At 38.2% G+C, this 24,363-nt stretch overlaps 1 pseudogene; it reads left to right on the top strand.

Moving 5' to 3' along the window:
- The first annotated feature begins 717 nt into the window (after positions 1-717).
- On the top strand, positions 718-1,342 carry LOC134380945 (NADH-ubiquinone oxidoreductase chain 1-like; annotated as a pseudogene).
- The last annotated feature ends 23,021 nt before the right edge of the window (positions 1,343-24,363 follow it).

Below are 24,363 nucleotides of genomic sequence, written 5' to 3'. Positions count from 1 at the left end.
ACCTAACCCAGGCACCAACAACAAGACCTTCTGAGCTAGAAATTTCGGTTGGGGCGACCTCGGAGTAAAAGAAAACCTCCGAATGACCATGGCTTAAACTAACCAGTTAAAGCAACATACTCATCAATTGATCCAAAGTTATTTGATCAACGGAACAAGTTACCCTAGGGATAACAGCGCAATTCTATTATAGAGTCCCTAACGACAATAGAGTTTACGACCTCGATGTTGGATCAGGACACCCCAATGGTGTAGCAGCTATTAAAGGTTCGTTTGTTCAACGATTAAAGTCCTACGTGATCTGAGTTCAGACCGGAGCAATCCAGGTCGGTTTCCATCTATTAATGCATTTCTCCCAGTATGAAAGGACAAGAGAAATAAGGCCCACCTTCCAAAAGACGCCTTCGACCTCAATGGATGATCTAATCTTAAGCCAGCCCCCCCACCCCCACCCCCCCGCCCAAGAGCAGGGCTTGTTAGGATGGCAGAGCCCAGTAACTGCATAAATCTTAAGACTTTTTTTTTTTTTTTTTTTTTTGTCTTTTTTTTTTGTGACCAGCACTCATCCAGTGAGTGCACCGGCCATTCCTATATAGGATCCGAACCCGCGGCGGGAGCGTCGCTGCACTCCCAGCGCTGCACTCTCCCAAGTGCACCACAGGTTCGGCCCAAGCTTAAGACTTTATAACCAGAGGTTCAACTCCTCTTCCTAACAAAATGCATACAATCAACACACTTTCACTCATCGTCCCCATTAGACTGCCATAGCATTCCTCACCCTCGTAGAACGAAAAACACTCCGCTACATACAACTTCGCAAAGGACCCAACATCGTTGGTCCCTTCGGCCTCCTACAACCCTTCGCCGATGCAATAAAACTATTCACCAAAGAACCACTTCGACCGCTAACATCAACCACCTTCCTATTCACAATCGCACCCACACTAGCCCTTACCCTGGCACTCACCATATGAATTCGACTACCAATACCCCACCCCCAACCGACCTAAACATAGGGATAATATTCATCCTCGTCACCTCAAGCCTATCTGTCCACTCAATCCTCTGATCAGGATGAGTCTCAAACTTAAAATACACCCTAATTGGAGCCCTACGAGCAGTAGCCCAAACAATTGCGTATGAAGTAACCCTAGTCATTATCCTTGTAGCTTTCCTACTTATAAACGGATCCTACACCCTAACAACCCTCATCATCACTCAAGAATTCATAGGACTAATCATCCCATCGTGACCACTAGCTATAATATGGTTTGTCTCAACACTAGCAGAAACCAACCGAGCCCCGTTCGACCTAACAGAAGGTGAGTCCCGAAGTCTATAACCTCATTCTCCCCGGCTTCGGAATAGTCTCTCACATCGTAACCTATTATTCAGGTAAAAAAGAACCTTTCGGGTACATAGGAATAGTTTGGGCTATAATATCCATTGGTTTTCTAGGCTCTATCGTCTGAGCCCACCACATATTTACAGTAGGAATAGACGTAGACACTCGAGCGTACTTCACATCAGCCACAATAATCATCGCAATTCCCACAGGCGTAAAGGTATTTAGCTGACTAGCCACCTGCACGGAGGAAATATCAAATGATCTCCCACCATACTATGAGCCCTAGCCTTCACCTTCCTATTCACAATTGGAGGCTTAACAGGAATTGTGCTAGCCAACTCATCACTAGACATCGTATTACACAACACATACTACGTGGTAGCACATTTCCACTATGTACTATCTATAGGAGCAGTATTCGCTATCATAGGAGGATTTGTCCACTGATTCTCTCCACTTTCAGGCTACACCCTCAACACCACCTGAGCTAAAATTCACTTCACGGTCATATTTGTAGGCGTGAACCTAACATTCTTTCCACAACACTCCCTAGGCCTATCAGGAATACCACAACGATACTCCGACTACCCAGATGCATACACCATATGAAATACAACCTCATCCATAGGATCATTCATCTCTTTGACAGCGGCTATATTAGTAGTTTTCATGACATGAGAAGACTTCGCTTTGAAACGAGAAGTCTCAACAGTAGAACTTCTCACCACAAATCTTGAATGACTACACGGCTGCCCCTCTGCTTACCACACATTTGAGGAACCAGCATACGTGAAAACTCAGCAAGAAAGGAAAGAGTTGAACCTCCTAAGAATGGTTTCAAGCCAACCCCATAGCCCCTATGACTTTCCCTACAGATGAGATATTAGTAAAAATATTACATGACTTCGTCAAAGTCAATTTATAGGCCTAAGTCCTTTATGTCTCTGTGGCACACCCACTACAACTAGGCCTTCAAGACACTTCCTCCCCCATCATAGAGGAACTACTATACTTTCACGACCACACCCTTATAATCGTGTTCCTAATCAGCTCCCTAGTCCTTTATGTCATCTCCCTAATATTAACCACAAAACTCATGCACACAAGTACTATGAATGCCCAGATGGTAGAAACCATATGAACTATTTTGCCTGCCGTTATCCTAACTTCGATTGCCCTTCCATCACTACGAATCCTCTACATGACAGATGAAATTAATGACCCTCTCCTAACTGTTAAGGCCATGGGCCACCAATGATACTGAAGTTACGAGTATACAGATTACACCGACCTGAACTTTGACTCACATGTAACTCCCACCTCCGACCTAAAACCAGGGGAATTTCGACTCCTAGAAGTCGACAACCAAACGGTACTCCCAATAGAAACCCCAATCCGCATACTAATTTCATCCCAGGACGTACTACACTCGTGAACCGTGCCCTCACTGGGTCTAAAAACGGAGGCAATTCCAGGACGCCTAAACCAAACAACCTTGTCAGCAACACGGCCAGGTTTATTCTACGGACAGTGTTCAGAAATCTGCGGCTCAAACCACAGCTTCATGCCCATCGTACTTGAACTCGTCCCACTCAAACATTTTGAAACTTGATCAACCCTACCATCATAAGCACATCGTGAAGCTAAATAGCATTAACCTTTTAAGTTAAAGAACGGAGGCATTAATCTTCCCACAATGAAATGCCACAACTGGATACCTCAACATGATTCACCTCTATCATATTTATAGCTCTAACACTCTTCACCACATTCCAACTAAAGCTCTCAAAATTTATTTACCCCTCTAACCCTGCAGAAAAATTTACTAAACTACCAAAACACACAAACCCATGAGAAAAAAAATGAATGAAAATCTATTCACTTCTTTTACAACCCCCACATTAATAGGTATACCCATCGTGGCCCTCATCGTCCTCCTACCCAGTGCAATATATCCTCTTCCCCCCCACCCCGCCTCATCAACAACCGCTTAACATCTCTACAGATATGACTAATCCAACTTATTCTAAAACAACTGATGATAATCCATAACACCAAAGGACGATCATGATCCCTGATACTAATTTCACTAATCCTATTTATTGGCTCAACAAATTTATAAGGCCTACTACCCCACTCATTCACACCACTTCCCAACTATCCCTAAACTTAGGCATAGCAATCCCCCTGTGAGCCGGAACAGTAATCTTAGGTCTTCGCAACAAAACAAAAGAATCTCTAGCTCACCTTCTACCCCAAGGCACACCCGCCCCTCTCATCCCGATACTCGTAATCATCGAAACCATCAGCCTCTTCATTCAACCCTTAGCCTTAGCCGTATGGTTAACAGCTAACATCACAGCTGGCCACCTACTGATACATTTCATCGGAAACGCTACATCAGTATTAATTACCCTAAGCCCTCCAACAGTTCCGATTACCTTCACTCTCCTCACCCTACTCACTATCCTTGAACTTACTGTAGCCCTAATCCAAGCCTACGTATTTACCCTCCTAGTGAGCCTCTACCTACATGACAACACCTAATGACCCACCAAACCCACGCCTACCACATAGTTAACCCCAGCCCCTGACCACTCACAGGAGCCCTATCTGCCTTACTTATAACATCCGGCCTAACAACGTGATTTCACTTTAACTCCAGCACCCTACTAGCCCTAGGATTATTAACCAACCTACTGACCATATATCAATGATGACGAGATGTAGTATGAGAAAGCACCTTCCAAGGCCACCATACAACCATCGTACAAACAGGACTACGATATGGAATAATTTTCTTTATTATATCCGAAGTTTTCTTTTTCGCCGGATTCTTTTGAGCCTTTTACCACACGAGCCTAGCCCCAACCCCAACCTAGGGGGCTGCTGACCACCAGTGGGCATCAACCCTCTTAATCCCATAGAAGTTCCACTGCTTAACACACTAGTACTGCTAGGCTCCAGAGTATCTATCACCTGAGCCCACCACAGCCTCATAGAAGGAAACCGCAAACATATGCTCCAAGCCCTCCTCATCACAATCTCCCTAGGCACTTACTTCACACTCCTCCAAATCTCAGAATACCTCGAAGCCCCTTTTACCATTTCCGACGGCATCTACAGATCAACATTCTTCGTAGCAACAGGTTTCCACAGCCTCCATGTGATGATCGGATCCACCTTCCTCATTATCTGTCTCCTACACCAACTAAAATTCCACTTCACATCCAAACACCATTTTGGCTTTGAAGCAGTGGCCTGATACTGACACTTCGTGGATGTAATCGGACTGTTCCTATACATTTCCATTTACTGATGAGGATCCTATTCTTTCAGTATCAGCTAATACAATTGACTTCCAATCAATTAGATCTGGTCAAAACCCAGAAAAGAATAATCAACCTAACGCTAACCCTCTTAATCAACTCAATACTAGCACTCTTACTCATCACCATTGCCCTCTGACTCCCCAAACATATACCTATACAGAAAAATTAAGCCCATACGAATGCGGGTTCGACCCAGTAGGATCTGCCCACCTACCATTCTCCATAAAGTTTTTCCTGGTAGCCATCACATTCCTACGATTTGATCTGGAAATTACCCTGCTATTACCACTCCCATGAGCCACCCAAATAAACAACCTTAAACTGATACTCACCAATGCACTTATTCTAATCCTCACACTAGCACTAAGCCTGGCCTACGAATGATCCCAAAAAGGCCTTGAATGAGCCGAATATAGTAGTTAGTTTAATTAAAACAACTGGTTTCGACCCATTAAATTATGACATCTCGTAACTACTAAATTCCTCCAATTTATATTAATATTATTCTAGCATACGCCACATCCCTCGTAGGGCTACTAATATACCGGTCCCATTTCATATCTTCCCTATTATGCTTGGAGGGCATAATATTATCTCTATTTGTTTTAGCCACCATTCTATCCCTAAATTTACACTTCACCTTATCCCACACCCTCCCCATTATCCTCCTAATCTTTGCAGGCTGCGAAACCGCTGTAGGCCTAGCACTCCTAGTAATGATCTCTGACACTTACCACCTAGACCATGTACAAAACCTTAACCTCCTACAATGCTAAAACTCATTATCCCCACAATTATACTCATCCCCACTACATGATACTCCAGTAACAATATAATCTGAATTTACTCAACAACTCTCAGCCTACTAATTAGCCGCATCACCCTTCTCTTCCTAAACCACAACAATGAAAACAGCACGACCACATAACTAAACTTCTTCTCAGACCCTCTATCATCCCCCCTCCTAGTATTAACAAGCTGACTCTGCCCCCTAATAATTATAGCAAGCCAACATCACCTCTCCAAAGAAACACTCATTTGAAAAAAACTATACATCATCACATTAACCTCATTACAAACCTTCTTAATCATAACATTTACCGCCACAGAACTAACCATATTTTATGTTATATTTGAAGCAACACTAATCCCAGCCTTGATCATCATCACCTGATGAGACAACCAGCCGGAACGACTAAATGCAGGACTCTACTTCCTATTCTATACGCTCTTCGGCTCCATACCACTACTAACTGCACTAATCCACATCCACAACTCCACCGGCTCCTTAAACCTACTGCTGCTTCAACACTGGACCCAAACGCCCCTGCCCCCATGGCCCAACACCCTCCTATGAATGGCATGCATAATCGCATTTATAGTAAAAATGCCACTCTACGGACTTCACCTCTGACTACCAAAGGCACACGTAGAGGCCCCCATTGCCGGATCAGTAGTCCTCGCAGCCGTCCTCCTGAAACTAGGGGGGTACGAAATAATACGAATCACCATCATCCTAAACCCCCCTCCAAACTCCACAGCCTACCCCTTCCTTATTCTCTCCCTGTGAGGAATAGTCATAACAAGCTCTATCTGCCTACGTCAAACAGACCTAAAATCCCTCATTGCATATTCATCCATCAGTCATATAGCCCTAGTGATCGTAGCCAGCCTAATCCAAACACCTTGAGGATTCACGGGAGCCACAGCCCTAATAATTGCCCACGGACTTACATCGTCCCTACTCTTCTGCCTTGCAAACTCCAACTACGAACGCACCCACAATCGAACTATAATTCTGGCTCATGGACCACGAACACTGCTTCCCCTAATAGCAACATGATGACTACTAGCTTCCCTAAGAAATCTAGCCCTCCCACCAAACATTAATCTAATCGGAGAGTTATTCGTAATAATAACAACATTCTCATGATCAAAGATCACAATCATCCTCATAGGGCTTAACATATTAATCACACCCCTATATACCCTAATCACAACGCAACGAGGAGCTCTCACACATCACGTCAACAGCATCAAACCAACCCTCACACGAGAAAATTCCCTAATACTAATGCATATTATCCCACTTCTGCTCCTGTCCCTCAACCCCAAAATAGCTCTAGGACCTCTTTACTGTAAATATAGTTTAAACGAAACATTAGGCTGTGAACCTGACAACAGAGACTCAAAACCCCTTATTTACCAAGAAAGACCCCAAGAACCGCTAATTCTTATAACCATATCTAAAACTATGGCTTTCTTACTTTTAAAGGATAGAAGTAATCCATTGGCCTTAGGAACCAAAAATTTGGTGCAACTCCAAATAAAAGTAATAAACTTATTCCTATCCTTAACAATAATCTCACTTGCCATTCTCGTTATCCCTACCCTTACCAACATACACAAACACTACCCACATCACGTGAAAACCTCAACCCAACTTGCCTTCCTAACTAGCCTCACACCTGCCCTCACATTTATCCACTCCGGACAGGACATAATCACCTCCAACTGACACTGAATTACTATCCAAACACTAGAATTATCCCTCAGCTTCAAACTGGACTATTTCTCCATAATTTTTACCCCAACGGCTCTCTTCGTTACATGACCCATTATAGAATTCTCCCTATGATACATACAACCGGACCCCAACATCAATAAATTCTTTAAATACCTACTCATCTTCCTTATCATAATATTAATTCTGGTCTCTGCCAACAACCTATTTCAACTTCTCGTGGGATGAGAAGGAGTGGGCATCATATCCTTCCTCCTAATTGGATGATGACATGGCCGAACAGACGCAAACACAGCAGCCCTGCAGGCAATTATCTACAATCGCATCGGTGGCATCGGCCTCGTCCTGGCTATAGCATGGTTCTTCGTACATTCAAATACATGAAACCTCCAACAACTATTTATTCTCAACACGAACTCAAGCTCCCTCCCATTAATAGGCCTCCTCCTGGCTGCAACAGGTAAATCCGCCCAATTCGGCCTACACCCATGACTACCCTCTGCAATAGAATGCCCCACACCCGTCTCAGCTCTATTCCACTCCAGCACAACAGTTGTAGCAGGAATCTTCCTACTAATCCGATTCCACCCCCTAATAGAAAACAACAAAATAATCCAAACACTAGCACTATGCCTAGGCGCCCTCATCACACTATTTATGGCAATCTGTGCCCTGACACAAAATGATATCAAAAAAATCATCGCATTCTCCACCTCAAGCCAACTAGGCCTGATGACGGTAACAATCGCATCAACCAACCACACCTGGCATTCCTCCATATCTGCATGCACGCATTCTTCAAGGCCATACTAATTCATGTGCTCCGGATCTGTTATCCACAACCTAAACAACGAACAAGATATCCGAAAAATAGGAGGCCTACATAAAGCCATACCCCTTACATCAACCTCTCTAATTATTGGAAACCTTGCCAACAGGCTTTTACTCCAAAGACCTGATCATTGAGACCATAAGCACGTCGTATACCAATGCCTGAGCCCTCACAATCACACTTTGATGGTGAGGTTCCGTGGTTAGCAAAATTTTGCACATGTCGCCACATGGTATTTCATGAAGATACATCCGTCTCCAGCCCTCATTATCACCCACCTAAAGAACCCTAAATTGGGTAAGGGAAATAAAATCTTTGTATGCTCACTGTCTAATCTTGGCTTCAATAGCACAACTCTTTGATTTATTCTAGGCCACTGGTTCATATTCACCATCTGATTATTATATGAGCTTCATTTTCTATCATACAAGAATACTTCAAAAATTTTGTGGAAAAATGGAATTAAAAGATAATACAAATCCTTCCATGAACTTTTTGAAGACCCTTCGTATATGTGTTTTGTTAAGACAAAAAGCCTGGATTTTGCTGGAAAACTTAAGTGTTTTATAACCTGACACAAGTGCAAAAAGCAAATAAATATGAGTCAGATTTAGCAATATCATTCAGATCTTTATCTGAGTCTCCACTGATTTTGTGTGTGTTGTGTGTATGTGATGATGGTGGTGCGGGGTGACACTTGCTGATAAACTGACAGCAAGTAAGAAGAACAGAGAGTGTCTAATTTAGAGTGTCAGAATATCTTAACTAAGAGGCTTGAATATGTGTGTGTTTGCCTGAGTGCCACTTAAGACATTTTCAATCACATTCCCAAAATAAAGGAGTCCTGACCATATGAACTAGTAGGAGTAGTTCTGAACTTCAAAAATATCAAAATTGTGCATTAATTAAAGATTGTTTTGAAAAGTAGATTAAATCAATTTAGTAATGCCTCAAGTGGAAATCTAAGACTGTAAAATGGAAATAAAAAACCATAAGTTATATTCTCTATAAGTCCAGGGTCAGTACCCCAAAATGAAGCTCAACAGAAAGAAAATTGCCTCATGCCATTTTCAAAATTCTTTTTGTTTGAGAAATCATTTTGAACAAATCGGAGGGAGTTATTTAAATGCTATTATTCTTGATTCAGGCCACAGCATGCTGATGCTGCCCCATGCTGTGAGTTGAGTGCTTTCTGATGGGTACGGTTATTTAAAGGTAAGAATAAACCTACATATTATCCTTCAGCTATTGAAAAGTAGTTTACCTTTTAAAAAGTGACATGATTGTCTTTTCAGAAAGAAAAATATACAGGAAATATTATTTTGAAAATGGAAGTAATATGCTTTCACATTCTATTTTAATCTCCTTCAGTATTACTACAATGTACTAAAGTTTGTAGGCCATTAAATATACAGTGGTTACTGTTGTTTTTATTTTAAAAGATTATTCAACTTTGACATTGGGTACAAAACAATGTGAAAGATTCATTTTCTCATATAGGATGAATTCTATAAAATATAAATGTCTTTTAGCACTGAACAAAGGAAGAAAATGTTTATTGTAATCTTTAATTTTATTTTAATTCTAAGCTAACTGATGGTTGACATATGTGATCTACTTTAGTCCTGATCTTCATAGTTCAAAATAAAATAAGCACACACACACACAATTAACCTAGGCTCATCTTAGGACCTTGATGTTGTTAAAAGAAAAACTTCAGACAAATTAAATTTAACAGAGTTTAATTTAGCAAATAACAATTTGTGAATGAATGGGGCAGCCCTCAGAACCAGAACAGGTTCAGAATGCTCAGCTCTGCAAAATGGTCAAGCAGCATTTATGGACAGAAAATGAAAGTGAGATACAAAAACAATAAATATATTAATTATTTTATTCCTCTTAATAAATAAGAAATTATGTTTTCTTTTTGAAAAAATGTATAATCTTCATTCATTAAATCCTCCAAAAATCCCTCAACATTGAAATAGGCTCCAGTTGCAATGAAACTAAAATTAGAGGCTTTCAAATACATAATGTGATATCCTAATACTTATATTTTAAAATTATATATTAAGCAAAAGTGGCTCGAGCAAATCTTTGGGATGATGGAATTTTCTAGATCATCACTGTCGTAGTGGTTATATGGGTATATATATGAGGGGTCTTCAAAAAGTTCATGGAAAGATACATATTATATTTTAATTCTATTTTTCCATGAACCCTTCATACATGTCAAAGCTCATTGAACAGTATGTTTAAAATGAGTGCATTGTGGGGTATGTAAATTGTCCCTCAATAAAGTTAGAAATCAAGTAGTTCTGGGGGCTAAGCTTCTCAGTGGAACTAATAGAGCAGTATAAAGGAATTATTGTTACGTACGACAACATGAAATTAGGATGAATGAAAAAAAGTCAATCCTAAAAGTTTACTTACTTTTTTATACAACAATTTTGAAATTAAAATGTTTTAAAATGGAGAACTAATCTGTGGTTGTTAAGAATTAGAGAACGGGGTGTTGGAAGTGAGGGTGGGGCAAAGGGAGGTGGATGTGGTTATAAGTTGAACGTGAGAAATCTTTTTAGTGATGGAGCTGTTCTGTATCTTGACTGTGGTGATGGACAAACAAACCTTCACATGTGATTTAAAAAAAAAAATACATGGAAATAAAATATTTTCAGGGCTTAGGTTTCTCAATTAAACTAATAAATTCAAGGCAGAACCACCCCCAAATTGTGAAACAGTCAAAATTTTCTCAACTATGATCCATTTAAGGGTGAGAGAAAATGAAAGAAAAGAAGAAAGGAAAGGAGTAAAGGTAGGAGGGGGAGAGAAAAGGAGAGACAAGGAAAGACAGAGGAGGAGGAGGACTGAAATGAGGCACAGTTAGTAATGACGGAGATGATGGACAAAAATCAGAAGGGAACAGTCGTGAGGTGGAATGAACAGGACTTGTTGATTGATTAGTGAGTGAATGAGGGAAACTGGGGAGGCTAGGATAATTTACACACGTCTTGGCTTAGGTGACATAATTATGGTGGTGCCAGGGGAGTAGAAGTTTTTAAGGAAAAATAAGTAAAGAGGAAGGCTTTTCAGTGATGGCATCCAAAGAAAGAGCCTATGAAGTAGATTGCTATATCAATCTGGAGCTCCAGAAAGAGGTCTTGGCTGGAAATATACTGAGCATCACCCTTGAGAAAGCATTGTGCATATGTTAACTATATTGAGGTGGGCACATCTCAGTTGAAAGCATGTTACACAAAAAAATGTTTGAACGACATATCATCTTATATCTGTTAACAATAATATTAATAAATGATAGAGTTTGGATTGTCTTCCCAAAACTCATGTGGAAATCTGATCCCCAATGTGGCAGTGTTTGGAGTTGTTTGAGTCATGAGGGCAGATCCCTTATGAATGGATTAATGCTCTCCCTCACGGTTGGGGGTAGTGAGTGAGTTCTCACTCTGTTAGTTCCTGTGAGAGTGGGTTGTTTAGAAGACCCTGGCACCTCCTCTCTCTCTCTCTCTCTCTTCCTCTCACCATGTGATCTGCTTGTACCTGTTGCCTGCCTGCAGCTTTCCAACATGATTAGAAGCAGCCTGAGGCCCACACCAGATGCAGCTGCTCTAGAATCGTGAGCCAAATAAATCTCTGTTCTTTATAAATTACCCAGTCTCAGGTATTCTGTTATAGCAACACAAACAGACTAATACAATAAGGATAACATTTAATATGTATTGATTGACATTCAAAATGTACCAGGCAGTTCTCTAAGTATTTAATGCAATCTATCCTGTTTAATCCACATATAATCTTGTGCTATGAATATTGCTTTCCTCATTTTACAGTAGAGGAAACTCAAGTTCAAAGTAGTTATCTATTTATCCCTGCTCACAAGCTCTTAAGGAATATGCTCAGGATTCAAACTCAGGACTCTAGGCTGAGCAGCCTGCTCTTTTATACTGTGTTGTCCTGTCTGTCATATTTGTAAATCTATCATACCAAGTTTATAGAGTGTCCAAGATTTCTTAATTTTTATTTGTTCACATTCTTCTTTCACTTAGTTAAAACTAGATATTTAGTGATTTTTTGCACAATATTTACACACTGATCCCAATTTGCTCCACGTCTCTTTCATGTACTCAAGATGTGCACAAGTAGCTAAAATGAACTGAAAGAGCAAGAAACCATTTTGCACTTCAGAATGATGTTGTACAAAAAGGCTGTATTTAATTGAAAAACAATTATTTAAGAAATATCAAACTGAATGAGAGAATGCTGAAGTCTTTACGCTTGATGCACTAATGCTGATCTCAGCAGAGGACAGAGAAGATGTGGTAATTTCATTATATATCTATCAGAAATAAAAATCATTCACGAAAAGAAGTGAATACTGTATGAAGCTCAGAGTGTTTCTTATGATGAAATCATTATCCTCATGAAAAATTTTTTGCTGCTCTAGTGAAACCAGTCTGTCTCCACAGTGTTTTGTAAAACATACTGATGATTTATTCCAACGAATAAACCAAGTAAAGAAACTTATACATCTATTGACCCTGCTTGCTACATGTTAAGCAGTAAATGCTTCTGCTTATTCATTGATCTCTTTCAGGGTGACCCTCAAAAATTAATGTGCACAGCTGGTTATCTCTCACCTGTTCTGCCTGTCACCACGCTCATGTACCATTCTTCTCCAAGATCTCAAAGCCAATCATGAGGGAATGAGACAAGCTATAAATATGATTCAAAGTCTAAAATATTCACAGTACCTGGAGAACAGATGTGGTAAAGTGCACAGATAATATAAAACAACCTCTAAATCTATCATCACACCTGCTCTGTAATTTTTTGATAAATTGTGAAGAGTGGTTAGATATGGCTACCTGTTTCAAGTTGTAGATAATTAATGGGCAAAAAATCCATAAATTTGAAGCCCTAATATTAAAAATGCTCTTTGCACCAAGTATTCTTTGGCTGACCTAGAGCAGAACATAAGTTAGGCAGTCTGCATTGGTTGGATAAATGATAATAAAAAGCACATAGTACCTTGAACAATTTCTGTTGATTAAAATGATTGGAGACACAAAGGAAGACATAGCAGACGTGATGCAGGTGAAGAGCGGGGGGCCACTGCTCTCTCAGGCAAGTAGCACCGACCCAGCTGCTGTTACAGCTTTTATTACATTTAGCAAGCTTGTGCATGCGAGATAAGCATTACTGCATAAATTCTGTTATACTTGTCTCAAGAGCAGAAGGCTGTTACCTCCCTTCTCAAGCACTTGGTTATCTATAATGTGTCTCCTGGGAACATCCCAAGAAAGTGTTCTCACAACTTCAAGCGTTCTCAAGGATTGTTTGCAATCCTTGACATTTCTTGGTTAACTCGTTTGCGAGTTCACCAAGTGAACACGTCCTTGGGTGCTGACCACAGAAGTCCATTAACCATTTCCTTCAAACTTCAATTCTTTTTACAGACATAATGCAGTAGTATAGGAATAAGAGCTCTTCAACAAAAGTTATACTTTCAGAGACATCAGTATCACTCTAAATCTATTTTTTACTTGGTATTCCACAGGGCAAATTTTAATAAATTTTTTTCTGTAACAGACAAATGAAAAGACGAATGAAAACATGTCCCTGTTCAACAACTTATAATGACTGATGCAAAAATGTTCTAATGTGTATTTTATATACACTATAATAAGATTTCATTATAAATATAGTATAAATTGAATGAACTACAATTTGAAAAAGAGGCTTGAGTGAATTCGAATCTGGTAGCTTACATTCCTATTAAGGTTATAAACTCCTCAGAAAGAGGTCATTAGAATACAGTTTCTGACTTTAAAATCACAATTAAATTGACTCAAGTGCCAAATGCGCTTAAGAATGGCCTAACAAATATTACACACACACACACACACACACACACACACACACACACACACACACACACATCACACCAAATATGCTCATGCATTTAGAGATATGTTCTGACTTCACCTCTCATTTACTCCTTAAGCTCCTGTAATATCATCACTTCTGCCCCCACTTTACAAAAACTACTTAATGTCACAGAGACTCTTCATTTCCAGACATAATGATTACTTAACCATAGCTGTTGTCACTCTTGTCTCCTCCCCTAGCTTTGAAACTGCCCATTTACTTGATTTCAGAACACTAATCCTCTTCGATTTTTTTACTGCCTCTTGGCTGCTGCTTCTCAGTCTCTTTCATGGGATTCTTTTTTCCCCATTTGTCCTTTATGTGTTTGTGTTTCACAGGACTCTGTTTTAGATCTTTTTATCTTCTTGATCTACATACTCTCCTGGAAAATCTTATTCTCATCTATCACTTCAACTAGCACACATATGCTATTCATTGCACAACTTATTTCTCTCTTTTGCTTTTCAATCATATATTCAACTGGCTACCAGATATTTCTGCTTGAATATCCTATAGACTCAGAAAACTAAGCACATCGAAATCAAAATCTTTAACTCTGCCTTCAAACTATATATTTTTAAATTTTTTCTTTCTTAGTTAGTTTCCCATGCCTTTATACAGGCAAAAAAACCCCAAAAAACAAAAAAAACAGAGAATCATCACTACCAGTCTTATATATTATTTCTTTTGTAAAATCTTTCTAATTCTACTTCTTGTATGAATCTCTTAAATCTATTCACATCTTTACATTTTCATCAACATTGCCATATTCAGAATTTCATAACATTTAATATGGACTATTTTATTAGTTTGTGCTATGGTTTGAATATGTTCCCCAAATTTATATGTTGGAAACTTAATTTCCAAATTCCTATGTTGATGGCATTTGGAGGTGAGGCCTTCGGAAGGTAATTAGGATTAAATAAAGCCACCAGGGTGGGGCTCCCATGATGGGACTGCTGGCTTTATCAGAAGAGGAAGAGAGACTGAGCTGATATGCATACTCTTGCCCTCTTGCCATCTGATGACACAGCAAGAAGGCCCTCACCAGATGCTGGTGCCATGCTCTTGGACTTTCCAGCCTCCAGAACTGTAAGACATTTTTTTCTTTATAAATTATCTAGTCTATGGCAACAGAAAATGGACTGACAGTCTGCTAACTTATTTCTCTGCCTCTAGTCATTCCCTTTCAATCTACTTTCACCCTGAACCAGAGTAAGGTATATACATATTGTATCATTGTATGTATAACACTATTAACATACCAAAATGTAATATATAATACTATATAAAAATATATATATACATCAAAAAGTCCATCAAAAGATTCATATTATATTTTAATTATATTTTTCCACAAACTTTTTGAAGTAACCTTGAGAGTGTGTGTGTGTGCATGTGTGTGTATATGTATGCATTCATTCTCTGCTTAAATCCTTTTAATATTTCCTTAACAATATTTCATCTGTGTGGAAGAAAAGGGGGAAAGGTGAATCTGAATCACTTATTGGGCTTTTTTCAACTGCATGTCAACTTCTACGATTCTGATGTGTGACCTCCTTGCTTGAGGATCATTTCCAGAGACAGCTGCTTTTTCTAATGGGAAAGTGTCACATTCTTTAACTGTGCTAAAGTACACACACACACACACACACACACACACACACACACACACACACAAATAGAGAACCACTAAGTTACTGGATAAAATACACACTCTTCACCATGACAGATGAGACCATCCACAATCTGATTACTTTTCACTTCTTTAACCTCTTATTTTCCAATTGAATTTAGGCATCCCTTGCTTTAAGAAAATTTCCTAACACCCCCTGAAAATTTTCCTGAACATCCTCACCCAGACCAGGCTGAATTAGATACGTCTCTTTTATCTACCCACAGCACCTGTAGCAGGTTGATTAGTGTCCCCCCAAAATTCATGCCCACCCAGTATCTCAGAATGTGATCGTATTTGCTAATAGGGTATTTGCAGATCTGATTAGTTAAAGATCTTGAGATGAAATTATATTGGACTCAGGGTGGACCCTAAATGCAGTGACTGATGTCTTTATAAAAGAAAGGAGAGAGATTTGGACACAGAAGGATATATAGAAGTAATGTAAAGACAGAGGCAGAAATTGGAGTAATTGATGCATCTGTAAGCCAAAAAACACCAAGGATTACTGGCTATCACCAGAATCTAGGAGGAAGGCATAGACAACTCCTCTCTCAGAGCATCCAGAAGAAATTGATCCTCTTGACATCTTTTTGGACTTCTGGCTTCTTGAACTGTGAGAGAATAAACGTATGTTGTTTTAAGCCACCCAGTTGGTGGTAATTTCTTATGGCAATCCTAGAAACTAGTACAGCAGCTTATATTTATCTCAAATATAGCACTTATTAGATTGTAACATAGTTATTCTATTTGTATAGCCCACCTCCACCCCCAACTATATTCTAAAAATTTAAAGGCATAAATCTATTTGTCTATATAACCAGTGTCTATAGGTTCTAGATAAATGCCTGCTATACTAATATATGAATACATTAAAAAATATGAAAAGATATAACTTTAGGACATTGTGCAGAAAAAAGTGTATAATTTGGCCTCGTGTTACAAGTTCCTTGTAGTCAAGGATCTACACAGATTCTGAAACTTAAAAGATTTTGAAAGTTAAATAGATATATTTTTTATTTTACTAACTTTAACGTTATCAATTCTAGGCATCCAGCTTTTTCTTCTCATTTCAAGGGAATCAGTTTATCAAAAACTGTCTTGGGAAAAGTAACAAACATAAAGGTGAAAGTTTAACAGTGGAATATGATATGCAAGAAACAAATATTTAAAAAGAACTCTTGGAGAATCATGACATTATTATTAAGGAAGGGATTTAGATGTCTGAAGCCAATAAAACAGGTCCTCATAGACTTCATTCTAATATCTATAGAAAGGAAAAGTTGATTTATTTGTAATTTTTCTGTGTCAGGCTTTAACAGATATAAAGTAGTATAATATTATATCTATGGAGATACAGTATCTACACAAATAGCATACTGCACCAGAAAAAACCCATTTGAATACTCGAGAGTATTCTATTCGAATATTCTTTGAATACCTATTGGCTGATCTGTAATAAAAAAAAATGCAAGCCACATTATTAGTAAGAAGGTTTGTTTTTTTCTAATATTCTTCCTATATTAAGGATTAGCATTTAGATCATATTAACATTGTTGGAAAAGTGAATATTTATATTCTCCCGATTTCCCATCAATTGTCTTCCCTGCTCCAAAGAACCACAGCATGCAGCAAAAAGATTAAATAGCTCATCTTTCTTTCTTCTAGGTCTTCAAAGAATCAGTTGGTTTCCAATTCACATTCAAGTTTATGCAAAGTAGATTTAATTGCCTGTCACTCACATTGGGAAATGTCTCAAATATGGGTTGCTATTTAAAATGGCTTCAAGTTCATATTTTTCACAACTCCATATTCAATTAAACATAAATGTACTGCAAAAAATAAATTCTTAAGCTCAGAAAACATGAGATCTAGCCAAGATTTAGAAAGTTGAAGTTCTAATAAGCCAAGTTTTCTTTGTTTTGTCTTGTTTTTAATGATGATTATTCTCTACATTGGCCAAAACATTCCCAAATGACTATGGGAAAATACATAGCAGACTAAGGACAAATACATATATTACTTTAATTTGGGAGCAATATTCAGATACACATTTTTTCTTATTCAACAACTAAACAAACTTCAAAGGAATGATTTTTCTAATTTTGTTTTCAGACATTTCCTCCACAAGATAGCCAAAACTCTTCTGACATACCCTGGGGTATACCTCAGTGTGCCATTAGAGGGAAGCATTGTAGCTACAGAGATGTAAACCAGAAGTGTTGATGCGCCCAAAGGATACCACACTCCCATGTCCTATAATCAAACTTCTTAGGTACTTTCAGCAGAGGAACACGCTAACAGACATTATAGCTGATTTCATACACACAAAGACAGCATCTCATATCTGTGTCCATAATAACTTCTAAATAATTAGTTGCTCATCTGGAATGGATGATGACTGCCAAATAAATGATAAATCAAAAACTGTAGTGCAGGAGGAAAAACTCTACACCATTCTACCACTTACATGATTGAAGAACCTAGAAAAAAAAGGAGAGAGAAAAAGCACAAAATAATTTAGAGTCTCATAAGGTTGATGGTCCTAAACTCAATGATTCATCTTGAATCATTACAATCTTGACCCAGTAAGCATGTTTTAATTTGATAGAAATACATACATACATAAATGCATGTTTTTTTTCAAATTCAGAATCAAAGAGAAAAGATGAGTGAAGAAGATTATATGAAAAAAAAATACTATTATTTGTTTTTGTAAATTACATGAGCACATATATACACAGGGGTACTTCAAAAGTTCATGAAAAATTGATCAAAAGATAATACGAATCTTTCCATGAACTTTTTGAAGACCTCTCATGTGCGTGTGTGCACACATGTGCACACGCACATGTGTATGGAATATGTAAACAAATATAACAGGGAAACATTCTTCATCTTCACTAATCCTAGACTTCTCTTTAGTCTTGTAAGCTTGCCTGTGAAAACTATCAAAGGAAGAAATCCTTGAGATTTCCCCTGAATAGTGAAATGGAAAATGGGGGCTTATAATTTTACTGCTTCCCTGGACATATCATCTTCCTCCTTACATTGAGCAGTGTTGTGTCAGGGAAAAAGCATGGTATCTGTCATTTGCAAGCTCTGAGACTGTAGATTTTCAGAGACTCAATTTTCTCAGCTGTAAAATGAGGGTTATAAGTTTTACCTCACACGGGGGGCTGGCCAGTGGCTAACTTGGGAGAGCATGGTGCTGATAACACCAAGGTCAAGAATTTGCATCTCTGTGGCTAGCTGTCCCCTTCTCCCTGCCCCCCCCACAAAAAAATATTTGCCTCACATAGATCTATAAGAATTAAATTAGGTTATGATTATAGAAATAGTCAAATACAGACATAATAACAGTAAAAATTACACAAATGCAAGTTTCTTTCCATCATCCCTTCTGATACCCCAACAAGACTTATAATATCTTCAAAAGGTCACAATCTTAGATCAGAATTGCAAAAACAAGGAAATCAGAAACAAAATATAGGTTTTCCTGTCTATTGTCACTTTTACATAATCACTGTATTTATGTAACTTGCTAAGAAAGAAAAAAATCCAACAAAAAGTATGCTAATGGATGTGTAGTATTTCCAGAATGGAAATTAATTGCATTCGATCAACACAGGGCCTCTTTCCTGCCAGCCATGTCCCCTGCACTGTTTTCCACCTGTGGCCTATATGTTTACCATCCTACTATTTCTACATTCCATTTGGCATACCGAAGCCCACTAGAATTTGACATTTTCCCAGACACCTTTCCTCTCCAGCATAATGACAACTTTGGGATAATGGGGGAAAGGTAATAATTATAAAATTGTTAAAGAATTTTAAATTTCATATGAAGAAATATTTATCACAGGAATATAGCCACAACTATATAAAAACCTTTAATTCCTAAAGTATCTTACGTCTGTAGGGTTTATGCATCTGAATATTCAAATGAGTTTTTTTTTATTTCTATAAAAGAAGTAAATTATTGGCAACAAGGAAGTTGAAAAAAACATGCAAAGACTCCTGCTTCTCCACTTTTTCTCCTAGTTGGATATTTTCACCACTGTTACAAACATCATTGGTGTTAAATTTTCTGTGCTTGTGTGGGGGTAGAAGGGATTGAGGGGAGGGGATTTAATGCCCATAATCCCAGGCAGCTGAATTCCCCAAATGCTTCAGCTGCCTGTATTCTTCTGTTACGTGTGGGTATGTGGCAGAGCTGAGGATTTCCTCCATTCCTTCTTTAGTCTTTGTTTTCCCAAGTTTTGCTCCCCAGCAGAGTTTACATCAAATGAATTCTTGGGAACACAAAGTCCTGAGCAGTGCAGTCTGTGTTCTGATTTCTGATACTACCTATGTAAAGCACTGGTGGGTTAAAGGTAGTGATTTTCTGTCTGGAAGAGGGGAAAAAAGCAGTTTGTGTGTCTTATCTCGTTATGTTGCAACCCCTTTTGAATCTCTAAGAAGCCCTTGCTTAAAGACATAAGCATATGCATTATGTGGTGAGAATGGTTTGACTTTCCCTGTATCCCTCGCCCTTTCCTGGAGAGTCTATTGTAGGGCAGCCTTGCTTCTCAACCTGGGTCTAATCTTTTCCCGTTGTTTAAACTGAAGCCTGAAATATAAATCAGGAGATGTGAATTAAAGTACAACCTCTGCCTTATTACAATAATCTCCTAGGAGAGATGACGATGACTGCTGGTAGAGATAAAGAATCTGGATATAAGCTGAAATTAGAGCTGATAGGAATTGCTGACTAACTGGAAGTAGGTTGTGGGTTGTGAGGTAAAGAGTGGAGTCAAGGATGACTTCAATTTTTTTTTTTTTGCCTAAGCAACTGTAAGAATAGGGTTTTGATTTATTAAAATGGGGATGGAAAGGCTGTGGCAGCAGCAAGACTTGGAGGTAAAACAAGGAGTTTGGTTCTGAACCTGTTAAATTTGAGATGCTATCAGAAATTTATAAATAGATAAAGAAAATTTTGTATATTTATTTACACAATGGAATTCTATTAAGCCATAAAAAAGAATGAAATCTCATCATTTGCAGCAACACAGATGGAACTGGAGGTTGTTATGTTAATTGAAGTGAGCCAGGTACAGAAAGGCAATTATTGCATGGTCTCACTCATTTCTGGAATCTAAAAAGTTCATCTCATAGAAGTAAAGAGTAGACTTGTGGCTGCCTGAGGCTGGGAGGGGCAGGAGAAAGAGGAGGAGGGGGAGAGGTTGGTCAATGGGTCCAAAGTTATGGTCTGGTAGGAGGAATTAGTTCTAGTGCTTCAATACACAGTGGGGCGACTATGGTAAACAATAATATATTGTATATTTCAAAATAGTAAGAAGAGGGCATTGTGAATGTTCTGCCAGTTACATGTATTGAAAGATCACATTGTACCCATAAATTATTATGTGTCAATTAAAAATAAAAAAATAAAATAAAAATGGGCCAATTATTTGATTAGACATTTTATCAAAAAAGATATATGAATCACTGATAAGCACATGAAAAGATGCTCAATATTATGAATCAATAGGGGAATGCAATTAAAGTTATAATAAAATACTACTTCATGTGACTGTAATAAAAAGACACAATAAGGGCCGAGCCCGTGGCGCACTCGGGAGAGTGCGGCGCTGGGAGCATGGTGACACTCCCGCTGCGGGTTCGGATCCTATATAAGAATGGCCGGTTCACTCACTGGCTGAGTGCCGGTCACGAAAAAGACAAAAGAAAAAAAAAAAAAAAAGACACAATAAGAAGTGTTGGTGAAGATATGGAAAAGAAACCCTTGTATATTGCTGGTGAGAATGTAAAATATATAGCCACTTTAGAAAACAGTTTGGCAGGTTCTTAAGAGGTTAAACATAAACTTACCACACAACCTAGCAATTCACTGTTTGCTAACTACCCAACAGAACTGAAAACATATGTTCACACAAAGATATGAATGTTTATAACAGCATTATTCAATATAGCCAAAACTGGAAAGAAACCAAATATTCATCTAGTGAATGAAAAAACAAAATGTGATATATTATACAGTACAATAAAAAATAAAAACTGTGATATATTTATATCACACATCAAGTGTTTTAATCTGTTTTGTGTTGCTATAACAGAAATACCTGAGACTGGGTAATTTATAAAGAAGAGAGGTTTATTTGGCTTACGATTCTGGGACAGCTGCATCTGGCACGGGCCTCAGGCTGCTTCTACTCATGGAAGAAAGTGGTAGGCAGTTGGTGGGTACAAGCAGATCACGTGGCAAGAGGAAGCAAGAGAGAGAGAAAAGGTGCCAGGGTCTTTTTAAGCAACGAACTCTCACGGGAACTAATAGAGTGAGAACTCACTCATTAATCCCCCTGCCCCCAGGGAGAGCATTAATCCATTCATGAGGGATCCACCCCCATGACTCAATCAGTTTCCAACACTTCCACATTGGAGATCAAATTTCCACATGAGTTTTGGAGGGGACAACACATCCAAACTCCATCAAGTGTGGTATATAGTACATTCAGAAATAAAAAAGAACATGCTCCACATACATGCTACAATATGGATGAACCTCAAGCACATTAAGCTAAGTGAAAGAATCTAGATGCAGAAGACTACATATTGTATGATTCCATTTATACAAAGTGTATAGAAAAGGCAAATTTATGGAGAGAGAAGCTGATTAGTGGTTGTCTGGAGCTGGAGGTGGAAATGAGAATTGATTACAGTTATTAGAAATCTTTTTGTAGTGATCAGAATGTTCTGAAACTGGATTGTTGGTGATAACTTCATAACTTTGTACATTTACTAAACTTACTAAAAATTATTGACTTTTTATGGTATGTAAATTGTATCTCAATAAAGCTGTTTTGCTTTTTTTAAAAAGAAATTTACATGGAAGTGTTGAGCTGGATATGTAAGCCTGGAGTTCAGGAGAGAGGTCAAGACTCAGCATTATCAATTTATAAAAGGTATTTAAAGACATTGGAAAAAGAGTGATAACTCAGATAATTAGTGACAGGAGAAAAAAAATGTCTGCAAGTGGAGGATACTCTTATGTTCAAAGTCTGGGGAGATGGGGAACCAGCAAAAGGAAATACAGAGGAGTGGACAATGAGATAAAAAGAGAACTGAGATAAATTGTGGTCTAAGACACCAAACAACAGAAGAACTTCAAGAAGGAAGGAGCAACCACTGAATGAATTGCTATTGATAGGTGGGGCAATGTGTCTGTTTTGTTGACTCTTTTATTCCCTGCTAGAGTAAAATTTTTCTTAAATAAATATACAAAAGTATAAGCTTTGCTTTTGATTGTGCGACCTTAGGAAGAGTTATTTAAACTCTATTATAATTATTTTCCTCCTATTACATGGAAACATGATAATATGTGTTATTTACCATCCAATAAGTATACAAAAATTGGCCTTGCAAAAAACAAAATTGCATTTGGTAAAATCAAGAGCAAAGGAAATATTTTTAAAGACTTCCTGCAAACTTGAAAAAAGAGAGTGAACATTAGGAACCCTGACTTTCTACTTTCACTGAGATCCACAGGAGCCAGGTGCTTCCTGCTTAGTCCCCGGTAACTGCCAGCCAAACTTCTCCAAAGTCACATGGAGTAAATACAATGAAGTCAGTTCATGGGAAAAGTTAAGTACTTCCCCCAAATCTTGTCTTTTTGAAATTTCTTAATTCAGTTGCTGAGGAACCACAATAATACCTTTAAAGCAGGAAAAAAAAATATTGACAAAAGAAAAGTGTGGTAATGGTAATATAGTATTGATGTGTACCTTCTGATTGGCCCCGAATGAACTTGTAACATAGCACCATGTTTTCCTAATCATGATGCAGGATTAAAGAATTTTTAAGTGCAAAATAAAACATTTTCCATTCTATATCATCCACTTTATTATCATAGACTCCTAGATTAATGGAATTGACCACAGGAGCCAACTAACCCAGTCTCTGCAAGTGACCAGTCTGCATTTTCTTGGCACACCTAGTTAGAAGAGGAGGTGTTATGAGTGAACAAGATCACTGACACTGTGTTCAGTGTTTGTCGTTGCTCCCACCTCCACTAAAACATATTGGTTTTGGTTTTGGAGCATAACCTTTAGTTAAACCTGTTAAATATTTACTCATTTAATTCTAATTTTAATGTTTTGTTTAAATATACTTCTTAAGCCATTCTAAAGCTAAGCAGAGCTATTAATTCTAAGGTGCCCAAATTTTAAGCTCATGGAGAACAGGATCTAGTCTAAGTAGTTTACCATCTTATTTCTCACATATAGTAGGCATTCAATAAACATTTCTGGAATAAATAAAGTTTTTAAATACTTCCCTGTAGTTACCCCATGACTTATACCACACCCCATTTGAATATTAATTAATTAATTTATTTATTTATTTATTTATATTTATTTATTTTATTTTGTCAGTATACAATGTGGTTGATTACTGTGGCCCATTACCGAAACCTCGCTCCCTCCTCCCTCTCCCCCCTCCCTCCTAACAATGTCCTTTCTGTTCGCTTGTCGTATCAACTTCAAGGAATTGTAATTGTTGTATCTTCTTCCCTCCCCCCATCCCTGGGTTTTTTTGTGTATTTATTTATTTATTTTTAGCTCCCACAAATAAGTGAGAACATGTGATATTTCTCTTTCTGTGCCTGACTCGTTTCACTTAATATAATTCTCTCTAGGTCCATCCATG

The sequence above is a fragment of the Cynocephalus volans genome, chromosome 6 (genome assembly GCF_027409185.1).
Source record: "Cynocephalus volans isolate mCynVol1 chromosome 6, mCynVol1.pri, whole genome shotgun sequence".
In the NCBI taxonomy this organism is placed as follows: Eukaryota; Metazoa; Chordata; class Mammalia; order Dermoptera; family Cynocephalidae; genus Cynocephalus; species Cynocephalus volans.
This window is presented reverse-complemented; position numbering and strand designations above follow the sequence as displayed.